This window comes from Ursus arctos, chromosome X (assembly GCF_023065955.2).
Source record: "Ursus arctos isolate Adak ecotype North America chromosome X, UrsArc2.0, whole genome shotgun sequence".
NCBI classification, from domain to species: Eukaryota; Metazoa; Chordata; class Mammalia; order Carnivora; family Ursidae; genus Ursus; species Ursus arctos.
In genome coordinates, this window is record NC_079873.1 from 104,427,974 (window position 1) to 104,437,916 (window position 9,943).

The window sequence follows — 9,943 nt, forward strand, 5'->3', positions numbered from 1 at the left end:
CAGGCTGGCAGTCTTATTCTCTAAGAATGGCATCACCCATAAATAGGGCCTTAAGGTGATTAGCTGAGGGGAGCCCATAGGGGAAAGGAGTCCATTTTGGTCATTTGATTCACACATGAGGAGTTGCTACTCAGAAATGAGCCCATCCCGTCTCTGCTCCACATACTTCTTTTTTTTTTTTCAGCTGCTCTCACTCTTGACAGGACTCACAGAAGAATTCAGAAATATTCAGAAATCCTGAGATTCCAAAAGAAGTTTACTTGTAGTTTTGTCAGAAATTTCAGTGGAGGCTTGAATTATCTCCAGGTCCACTTTGCTCAGGACCAAGTCAGCCCAGAGTGGGTGAAAAGACAAATTGGATTCCTGTCCATAGGACAACTTCCTCCAGAGGCCAGAAAGCCCTCCTTTAAGAATGGCAAACACTCTCTCTGATGATTGGAAATATTTTGGAATTTTAATGCATGTTGCTGGTTCATGTATCAAAGTTAAAGATGAGAAAACTACTACAAAGGAGGACATAGGTACCTCTGTGTGAGAAGAGGAACAAGTAATATCCCTGCAAAGATCAAGGGAAACTCTCAATGGTTGTCATTAGTACTTCTCAGTGATAAGTGGTTCCCTTTCCTGGGTACATGGCAAACTAAATGTCCTGGCTCTTCATAGTTATGTCGGTCTATAATTTTTAGTTAATGAGTTGTGAGTACATGTGTATCCTTTCTGAATGTAGCATTTAATCACTAGTGTGAGACCCCCCCACCAACTTTCCCTCCCCTCCACTACAAAGGTTGGAGAAACACATGCCAATGATGCCTCTGTCAGTTTGTCCTGAGTGGCTACCATGAGCAGAAGTTCTCCTGATACAGACACATAGACCAATGGAACAGAATAGAGAGCCCAGAAATGGACCCTCGGCTCTTTGGGCAACTAATATTTGATAAAGCAGGAAAAAACATCCGGTGGGAAAAAGACAGTCTCTTCAATAAATGGTGCTGGGAAAATTGGACAGCTACATGCAAGAGAATGAAACTTGACCACTATCTCACACCATACACAAAAATAAACTCCAAATGGATGAAAGACCTCGATGTGAGACAGGAATCCATCAAAATTCTAGAGGAGAACATAGGCAACAACCTCTACGACATCGGCCAAAGCAACCTTTTTCATGACACATCCCCAAAGGCAAGAGAAACAAAAGATAAAATGAATTTATGGGACTTCATCAAGATTAAAAGTTTCTGCACATCCGAGGAAACAGTCAGAAAAACTAAGAGGCAGCCCACGGAATGGGAGAATATATTTGCAAATGACACTACAGATAAAGGACTGGTATCCAAGATCTACAAAGAACTTCTCAAACTCAATACACGAGAAACAAACAAATCAAAAAATGGGCAGAAGATATGAACAGACACTTTTCCAATGAAGACATACAAATGGCTAACAGACACATGAAAAAATGTTCAAAATCATTAGCCATCAGGGAAATTCAAATCAAAACCACACTGAGATACCACCTTACGCCAGTTAGAATGGCAAAAATAGACAAGGCAAGAAACAACAATTGTTGGAGAGGATGTGGAGAAAGGGGATCCGTCCTCCATTGTTGGTGGGAATGCAAGTTGGTACAGCCACTCTGGAAAACAGTGTGGAGGTCCCTTAAAAAGTTAAAAATTGAGCTACCCTATGATCCAGCCATTGCACTACTGGGTGTTTACCCCAAAGATACAGACGTAGTGAAGAGAAGGGCCATATGCACCCCAATGTTCATAGCAGCAATGTCCACAATAGCTAAATTGTGGAAGGAGCCGAGATGCCCTTCAACAGATGACTGGATTAAGAAGTTGTGGTCCATATATACAATGGAATATTACTCAGCTATCAGAAAGAACGAGTTCTCAACATTTGCTACAACATGGACGGCACTGGAGGAGATAATGCTAAGTGAAATAAGTCAAGCAGAGAAAGACAACTATCATATGATTTCTCTCATCTATGGAACATAAGAACTAGGATGATCGGTAGGGGAAGAAAGGGATAAAGAAAGGGGGGGTAATCAGAAGGGGGAATGAAACATGAGAGACTATGGACTATGAGAAACAAACTGAGGACTTCAGAGGGGAGGGGGGTGGGGGAATGGGATAGACCGGTGATGGGTAGTAAGGAGGGCACGTATTGCATGGTGCACTGGGTGTTATACACAACTAATGAATCATCGAGCCTTACATCGGAAACCGGGGATGTACTGTATGGTGACTAACATAATATAATAAAAAATCATTAAAAAAAAATAAATAAAAAAGAAGTTCTCCTGATGATGTGCATTGGACACACAATGTGAGATGGAAATAAAGATATTTTGGGCTAAAGTTACTGGGATTTTGGGATTGTCATCACAAGCAGCACTCACCTAACATTTCTGCACAGATTATCCTATAACAAATTGGACATTACATGGTTAGCCATTCTCTGGTGCTGTGATGGGGCTGAGTCCCTTCTACTCATTGGACGGGAAGATGGGGGTCTCACTTCCCTTAGCAAAGTATCCACATATTCCTCTATGTATAGAGTGCCAGAATGGAGACTGCCTTGGAGCCCTGGTTTATGCTAAACCATGAACACAGGGTCTTTGGTTAGGTGCAAAATTGTATGCTGAAAGAAGTATACCAACATGAGCAATAGTTAAAATAAGTTTGTGTTGTGGCCATGGAGGTGTGCCACTCAGATGTTTAGCAGGAGAATATATTGTAGGGGGCATAGTTGCTTGCCAGCTTCAGCTGCATTTACTAGAAGGCTACACTTCTCCTGGGCTGTTCCCATCCAATGATACAGCATGGTTGAGATAATAGTGCTGGCTTGTTCCCGCCTGAGTAGTACCAGAGGACTCAATTACCTGAGCAGATAGCTTAGACCCCCATACCACCCACTACAGTTGCACCAGCACCGCTTCCCCAGTTGCACCTATAACCATATATGATTCCTCTAGGCCCTGGCTGGTTTAAGCATGGGCTGGTTTAGTATGTGGGTGTAAGCTGAAAATGGATGGCACTTGGGGGTGGTCTTGAAAGAGAGTGGGAAGGGAAAACCTTAATGGGCAGAGCTTTGAGTGGTGTACCAGGCCTAGGGTGAGAATGGGCTGGGAAAGGAGAGGACTGGAAGAAGCCCCCAAATGAACAGGGTCTTGCCCAAGGGCACACAGAAAATGCTAGACAGAAGAGGGGCTGGGGTCCACAATCTCCAATAAATTTTTAACCTCTGTCCCCCCACACGATATTAAAGGGAGACTTTCTAAGAGGCTGATTTTGTTTTCCTTAAAGATTTTTATTTATTTATTTGAGAGAGAGAGAGAGAGAGGGAGAGGGAGAGGGAGAGGGAGAGGGAGAGGGAGAAGCAGACTCCCTGCTGAACCAGGAGCTGGATACGGGCTTGATCCCAGGACCCTGAAATCATGACCTGAGCTGAAGGTAGATGCTTAACTGACTGAGCCACCGAGGTGCCCCTAAGAAGCTGATTTGTAATTGAAATAGAGAAATCATCAAAAACTAATGATGTACTATACAGTTAGTACTATACGGCTAACTGAACATAGTAAAAAAATAAAAAATATATATAAATAAATAAAATCTTTTAAAAAATGAAATAGAGAAATCTAGAGTCAAGGATGCTGAACTGCATTCGCCGCTGGAAATCTTAGGTTGGCCATGGAAAGAGTTCGTGTTCAAATTCTGGCACTTGCACATTGGGTATAGTCTCTGAGCTGCTTTCAGACCATTGGACAGAAAGGCATTTAAATCTCACGATAAATAGTTCCTTATATCCTATTACTTTAAAAAATATCAGTATAAAATGCACTTAAGGTTATTAAAACATAAAACAAATCTGCTTTAGTCCTGGATTCCTTACTAATTCTTTTGAGATTCTGCTCAGGCAGAGAGCTTAGGAGAGACCTGGACTGGGTAAGCAGTATACCAGGGCAGTACCAAGGTGCCCCTGGGAGGCCCTGCTAGGGCTTGGAGGGAGCTGAGCCAACATGGGAAGCTGGGAAGAGAGGCCTTGCCGGAAGCCTAGAGAGATTGTGGCAAGGGCTCTTTCACCCTAAGGGAAGCTGTAAAAGGAGAGGGAGGCCATATCCCCCTTCTTCCACCCTATCCCTTAAGGTAGTTGTACGTATGATCAGTGGGCGGCAAGTGACAGTAGGACCATTCAAGGGCAGCAAGCTCCACTTGGGGTCGCTGGCCACCTTCAAAACCTGACTTGTGGCAAGAACTTTGCCAGCAGAAAAGAACTCAGTAGCTAACAGTAGGCTCCAGGTGTACTGTGAAAACTCCTTACCTCCAACTGCATTTTCTCTTGTGTGTACCTGTAACAACACCAGGCCCCTCCCACCATGGGCAGATCTGCAAAGCAGTGTGTGAAGGCACTGCTCTCCTGGCCTGTTTGGGCACAAAAGGGACCACAGAGGGGGAGCCATCAGGTTAGGGTTCCTGTTGCAACTCCAAGGTTTTCATCAAAAGGTGTTTGAAGGTGGGTGCACCAGCGGCAGGATGTTTTAATGTGACTCTACAAAGTTATTTTATTATTTTAATTTTAATTTTTTTATACTTGTAGCAAGAATTACTATCAAACTCCACTCACTGGGCCAGAGACCCTTGTGGTACCCTCAAGTAGCACACTGCCTACACTTGTGAGTTCATCAGCCAGCCAGGGGCCGCAACTCCCAGCTCTAACAATGTTCAGGACTCTACGAAGTTTTTAAAACCTGAACGTGCTCTCTCCCCACCCTCATAGGGCTTTCTTGCTCTCTATTGTGCACATCCACATTGGCAAAAGAGATTTTTTAAACTATTCTTACTAAAGATCCCCCTGCCAATGGAAATAAATGTTCACATTATAGTTTGGCACTACAACGGCTTGACTTGTTTTACAATTTTTGTTTTAAATGATTAAAATGGCTTGTGTGAAAGTGCAAACTAATTTTAACTGTACATTACTATTTCCACTCTGCTTGAAAACCATGGGTTCAAATATCTCAGGGTATGAGTAGGTCAATGTGCAAAGCCTTGGGAAGGCAAAGGTGAACAATGGAAGCCAGAGGCTTCCCAGGCCCAGATAGAACCCCTTTCTAATCCAACAGAGAGGAAACACAACAACCCGTAAGTGTAATTGCCATTATATATATTTATTTTCTCCTTTTGGCTATTTATAAACCTTTATTTCAGCATATTTTTCAGAAGCATAATTTTATGTTTCTTCATGTTTTCCTTCTTTTAGTCCGGACTGGTCAAGGTCTTTTTCATGCAAAAATGTACATTTAATGAGGACAAAGAGGGAACTGGGTCATCTGGGGGGGGGGTCTCTGCTGTTCTGCACCCTTCTGCAGGTCAGGCCAGTAAGACACGTGGCTCTTGGTCCTCCTCTTGGTTTCCATGAAGACCTTCATGTTTGTGGTTTTACTGTATTTCATCTGCTTCAGAATTGCACTGACTTGCCTGTCTGAAGAATTCTCCGGCACTGCCCTAAGTCAGGCACCACAGCCAGTTTCACTACACTCGGGCACCTTCAGTTCTGCTGATGGCTCCTGACCCCAGGGGTACAGTCCGGCAAGATAGAGTGGGTGCAAAGTCTCATACATGTTGAATTAACAGAGGTGACCCTGACCAACTGGGACTATTTTATAATTGAAATACATCAGAGAGACACTGTAACACCTTCCCCCTCCCTACCCTGAAAACCCAACACTGATAATAGAGATTTCATATTGATCATAGAACACTACACAATAAACACAAACACACTGCACTTTCAATAGGACAAGTCACAATTTCCTTTGATGCTCATCACCACGGCAAGGTACCATGCAGGTTGATAGCTTAGCAAATGCATTCATTAGTTAATAGCTCAAAGGGTTAGTTCTTTTATGTACAGAATAAAGAAACCTCATTAGGAATGGCCACGGTCTCAGCAAAACTCAGTTCTAAATATGCAAAGACATTACAGCCTTGCTATTAACAAGATGACACAGATTGTAAGAATACATTTTACAAGCTCCAGTAAGACCCAACAGATCATCCATTATCTCTGTAAAGGCACACATCCTCACAACAAAATGCCACTCTGAAGAGACAGAGGGTATCTTCCTGTGGTAGTGGTGGAGAAGGAATTCTAGAGGAAGAGTTAATGGGATAGCCCATGTGAAGAAGAGGAAAGATAGGCAGAAAGGCGAAGTGAGGGCTGCTCCACCCCAGACTCAGCAAGACCCTTCCTTCTGCCCTAGCTCCAAATTATCTCACCACAAGCACTCTCTGATTGGCTGGGGCTGAGAAAGGAAGGTTCTGTGGACTGAACTCCAATAATGCCCTGCCAGATGCTCTGCACTTCCAGAGTTACTTGGTGGGAGGTGAGGGGTGGGACGGGATGTAGGCAGCTGGCTGAGGATGGGGCTCAACAATGACACTGACAACAGAACACACACATAACACAACAAGGGGAGATCTGGCAATTTTCAGGCTAAAACGATCAAGTCCATGACAAACTCAGAAGGTTCAAACTTCTGCAAAGGTGTCATTGCCAAACCTCCACCTTGCCTTGACACATAACCTCACACAGTGTGAGTTGCAGTTGAGTTCAACTGCTCTCATTGCAGCACTTTAGGGCAAGATGTTCTTTTTAAGGTATAAATATTTTATCTAGCTACATGAATCTACAGAGATATTTACAACTGGCCTCTCTTCCCTTCCTCTGTGCTCTGAAGCCCTCCTGTGCATTGCTGCGAGACGCATCTTCAAACCTACTTTCTGGTCCCCACTGCTCAATCTCTCTGCATGACATCACCCCAAATAAACCACTCATTTCCCACAGGGCTCAAAGGCCCTCCAGGGTCCTAGAAACCTAAATCCCAATCAATCAACCAATGTTGAGGCTCCAGGAAGCAAGTCTTTCAATAGCCGTGATGGGAACCTTGGATGTGGGGTCATTTCTCTCCTTCCAACCTGGATCTTTCTGTGAGAGGTGTCCAAAAAAAGAGAGGCAATCTTAGATATTCCAGTGACAAGTTTTTTAGTTTTAGCTGTTTTATAAGTTTGTGTGTGTGTGCGTGTGCATGCACACAAATATGAGGGTAATCGTGTGTGCTTGTACGTGTGAATATATATGTGGCTGTGAGTGTGCACGTGTTTGTGTATACATCCGTTTGATGCTGAGGGTGAGTGCCCACATGTGTATACATGTATGTGTGACTGTGTAGGTCTCTGTGGGTATGGGTAGGAGGCTATATTTGTATGCCGTGTGTATAGAAGAGAGATGGCAACCTGGGCTGATGTAGGTAGTCAGCCCCTGGTGCTCCTTTGCACCTCTCTCCTTGGTCAATCCTCTCACCCCTCTGATGATCTCTTTCCCTGGAGTGGGTGGGAGGAGGGAGTTCTGGAATCCAAATCAAAGGCCATCCCAAGATGCAGGATGGGTTACTACAGTGCTCCTACCCCCCACAGCCCCCCCGCCCACTGTCCTTGCCTGAGCCCTCTCCCAAGCACCTTTGGTTCTCTGACCACAGTTCCGCAGTTGATACCCTGGGTTATTTCCTCACATCACCCACTTGCTTTTGGCTGCCTTCAGCCCCCACACGTGTCGGGCTTCCAATGTGATTGCAATAAGGGGATGAGTTATAAAGGCTATATACAATTCCCTCTCCAGTTCTTTAGCTTTCCCCACCCATTATCTACATCATATTTCTTAATGCATCTTCAAGGCACTGCCCCCCCAACCCCTGCCTTTTTTACTCAAACATGTCATTTCAGGACAAAGCAAAATGCTCTGCATTCCTAGCTTATCCCATGTTTGAGCACTTCCTACCTCAAGGCACTAAATTGTCACTTCCTGGGACTACATTCACTTCTCCTGTGTCTTCTTTCCAGGAGACAGCACAGATAGGTGGAGCCAGGAGGAGAAGAGTGGATGGGGACTGGGAGACACTGCTCCCTGGAACAGGGAATTGGAAATAAACAGTCAGTTAACCAGCCCGGCCAAATATGGCCCCCCACTTATGCGGGAACAGGCCAAAGGAATTCAGGTGGTTCTAGAAGAGCCACCAACAGGAAATACATATGCTTTCAGGTGTATTTCCTTTCACACTCATTCAAACCAGACAAATAAACATGGGTATATGCACATATGTTCTCATACACACACAGCATATACCCATGCATGTACACACAAGCACACACACTCTTTCATAGGGGTGTGCACACACAAACATGCATCCACACGTTGTTATATATACACTCTTATACACACCAGTATAGATTTACATTGATATACATAGAGCTGTACAGCTTCTCAAATAGTTGTATGTACATACAGAATTACTTTGACACACATATGCACTCAGCTATACACAGAAACACAAACACAGAAACATAGTTAAAAGGGTAGGTGGCTGAGGGGCTGCAGGAGAGGCTACCCAGGCAGGAAGGAGAAACATAGGCGGAGTGATTGGCAAGTCTTTGTTCCCCCATGGCCTCCATTAATGAGGTGGAGCTGCTAGGAAAGTTGGAGTGCAGGCTACTTTCTATTTCCCTTAGCAGCCCCACTGGGTGGGCAGTACCCATGTTCCATGTGCTTGGTTCACACTCACTGGCTGGTCACTGGCTACTTTCTGCAGAGATGTTCCAGGTGCTATAGAATGAGATCCGGTGCCCGGCAAATAAGCAGAACCTGATGGAGCACCCCCATTTGTAAAGAGGGGAGGAGAAAGGGGAGCACTTAAGTTGAGAGAGTTAAGAGGATAAGAAGAAAGAAGAGCAAGTGGAATGGCTCTACCACTTACTAGCTGCATGTCCTTAAGCATGATACAGACGTTCCACTTTTCCCCCTTGGAACATTGGGGACAATGTGCTTTGCTTCCCTGGCTCACTGGGCTCCTGTGAGGGCGTAACAATGTGATGGGTCAGTGAGCTTGTTAACATTTGCTATGTGCTAGACACACAGGATTACTATAGAGATTCACAACAATTGTTCATCTGCCGTTCTAGACCAGGTGGTGAAATAGCAAGTCAGAAATTTCCTGACCCTAGTCTTCATTCAGCAAGTGGTTGCTCTGTGACTAGTGATCAAGTCAGCATCTGACCTAGACAGATGTGCCCAGTACCCGGTCTGTATTGTCAAGCATTGTGAAACAGAAATATAGACAAGAAAAGTTCCAATCCCTCCAAAGATGGCAGTTCAATCTGGGAATCTCCAACTTGACCTCATCACCCCCTGCAAGCTCTTGCTGGAAACATGATCTCTCACTTACTCTGACATCTCACTCAGTACCCCTACCCACTCACATTCCACTCCAAACCCCACACCACAACACCATACTCAAAATACAACAGAAAAAAATAGTGGGGAAGAGGCACTTTCAGATTTCCCCAAGTTCCCTAGAGCCAGCCCCCTGCACTTTCAACCCATGGCTAGCCCTTCCCCTGCTCAACCCAGCTTGACTTTCTCTTGTAAAACCTTAATCAGGGGATGAACAAGGACTAAACTCCTAGGAAGGAAAAACAGAAGAACAAAAGTAATGAAAAAGAAAATTCAACACATCAGGGGGGCAGAAAAACCCCCAGAAATGTTTATGCACAGAGCTTGGATCCTTCTTCTGTCTCCCAAACTGGCTTTGTCCTCCAAACATTTCCAGGGGCTTTTCTGTGCTTCATAGATATTAGAAGTCTTTGAAAAGGAGATAGTCTTCCAGCAGAAAAGGAAAATCAATGCGCTATTTACCTCCAACTCCATCTCAATCCCTTTCCTTCCAGCTGGAACACATCCTTTTCAACTACTTGCCACCTCATGTTTATAAAGAGAAAGGTAGAACTGATTCAACTGCCCAAATAACCACAAAATAAAATGAACCAAGAAAAGAAGGCAAAATGGAATCAAGAGGAACCATGAAAGGGGCACTATGGGA

General features: G+C 44.4%; 1 pseudogene; it reads right to left on the bottom strand.

Annotated features, from left to right (window-relative positions):
* Positions 1 to 4,600: 4,600 nt before the first annotated feature.
* Positions 4,601 to 4,738, bottom strand: LOC113246835 (small nucleolar RNA SNORA62/SNORA6 family; annotated as a pseudogene).
* Positions 4,739 to 9,943: the final 5,205 nt, after the last annotated feature.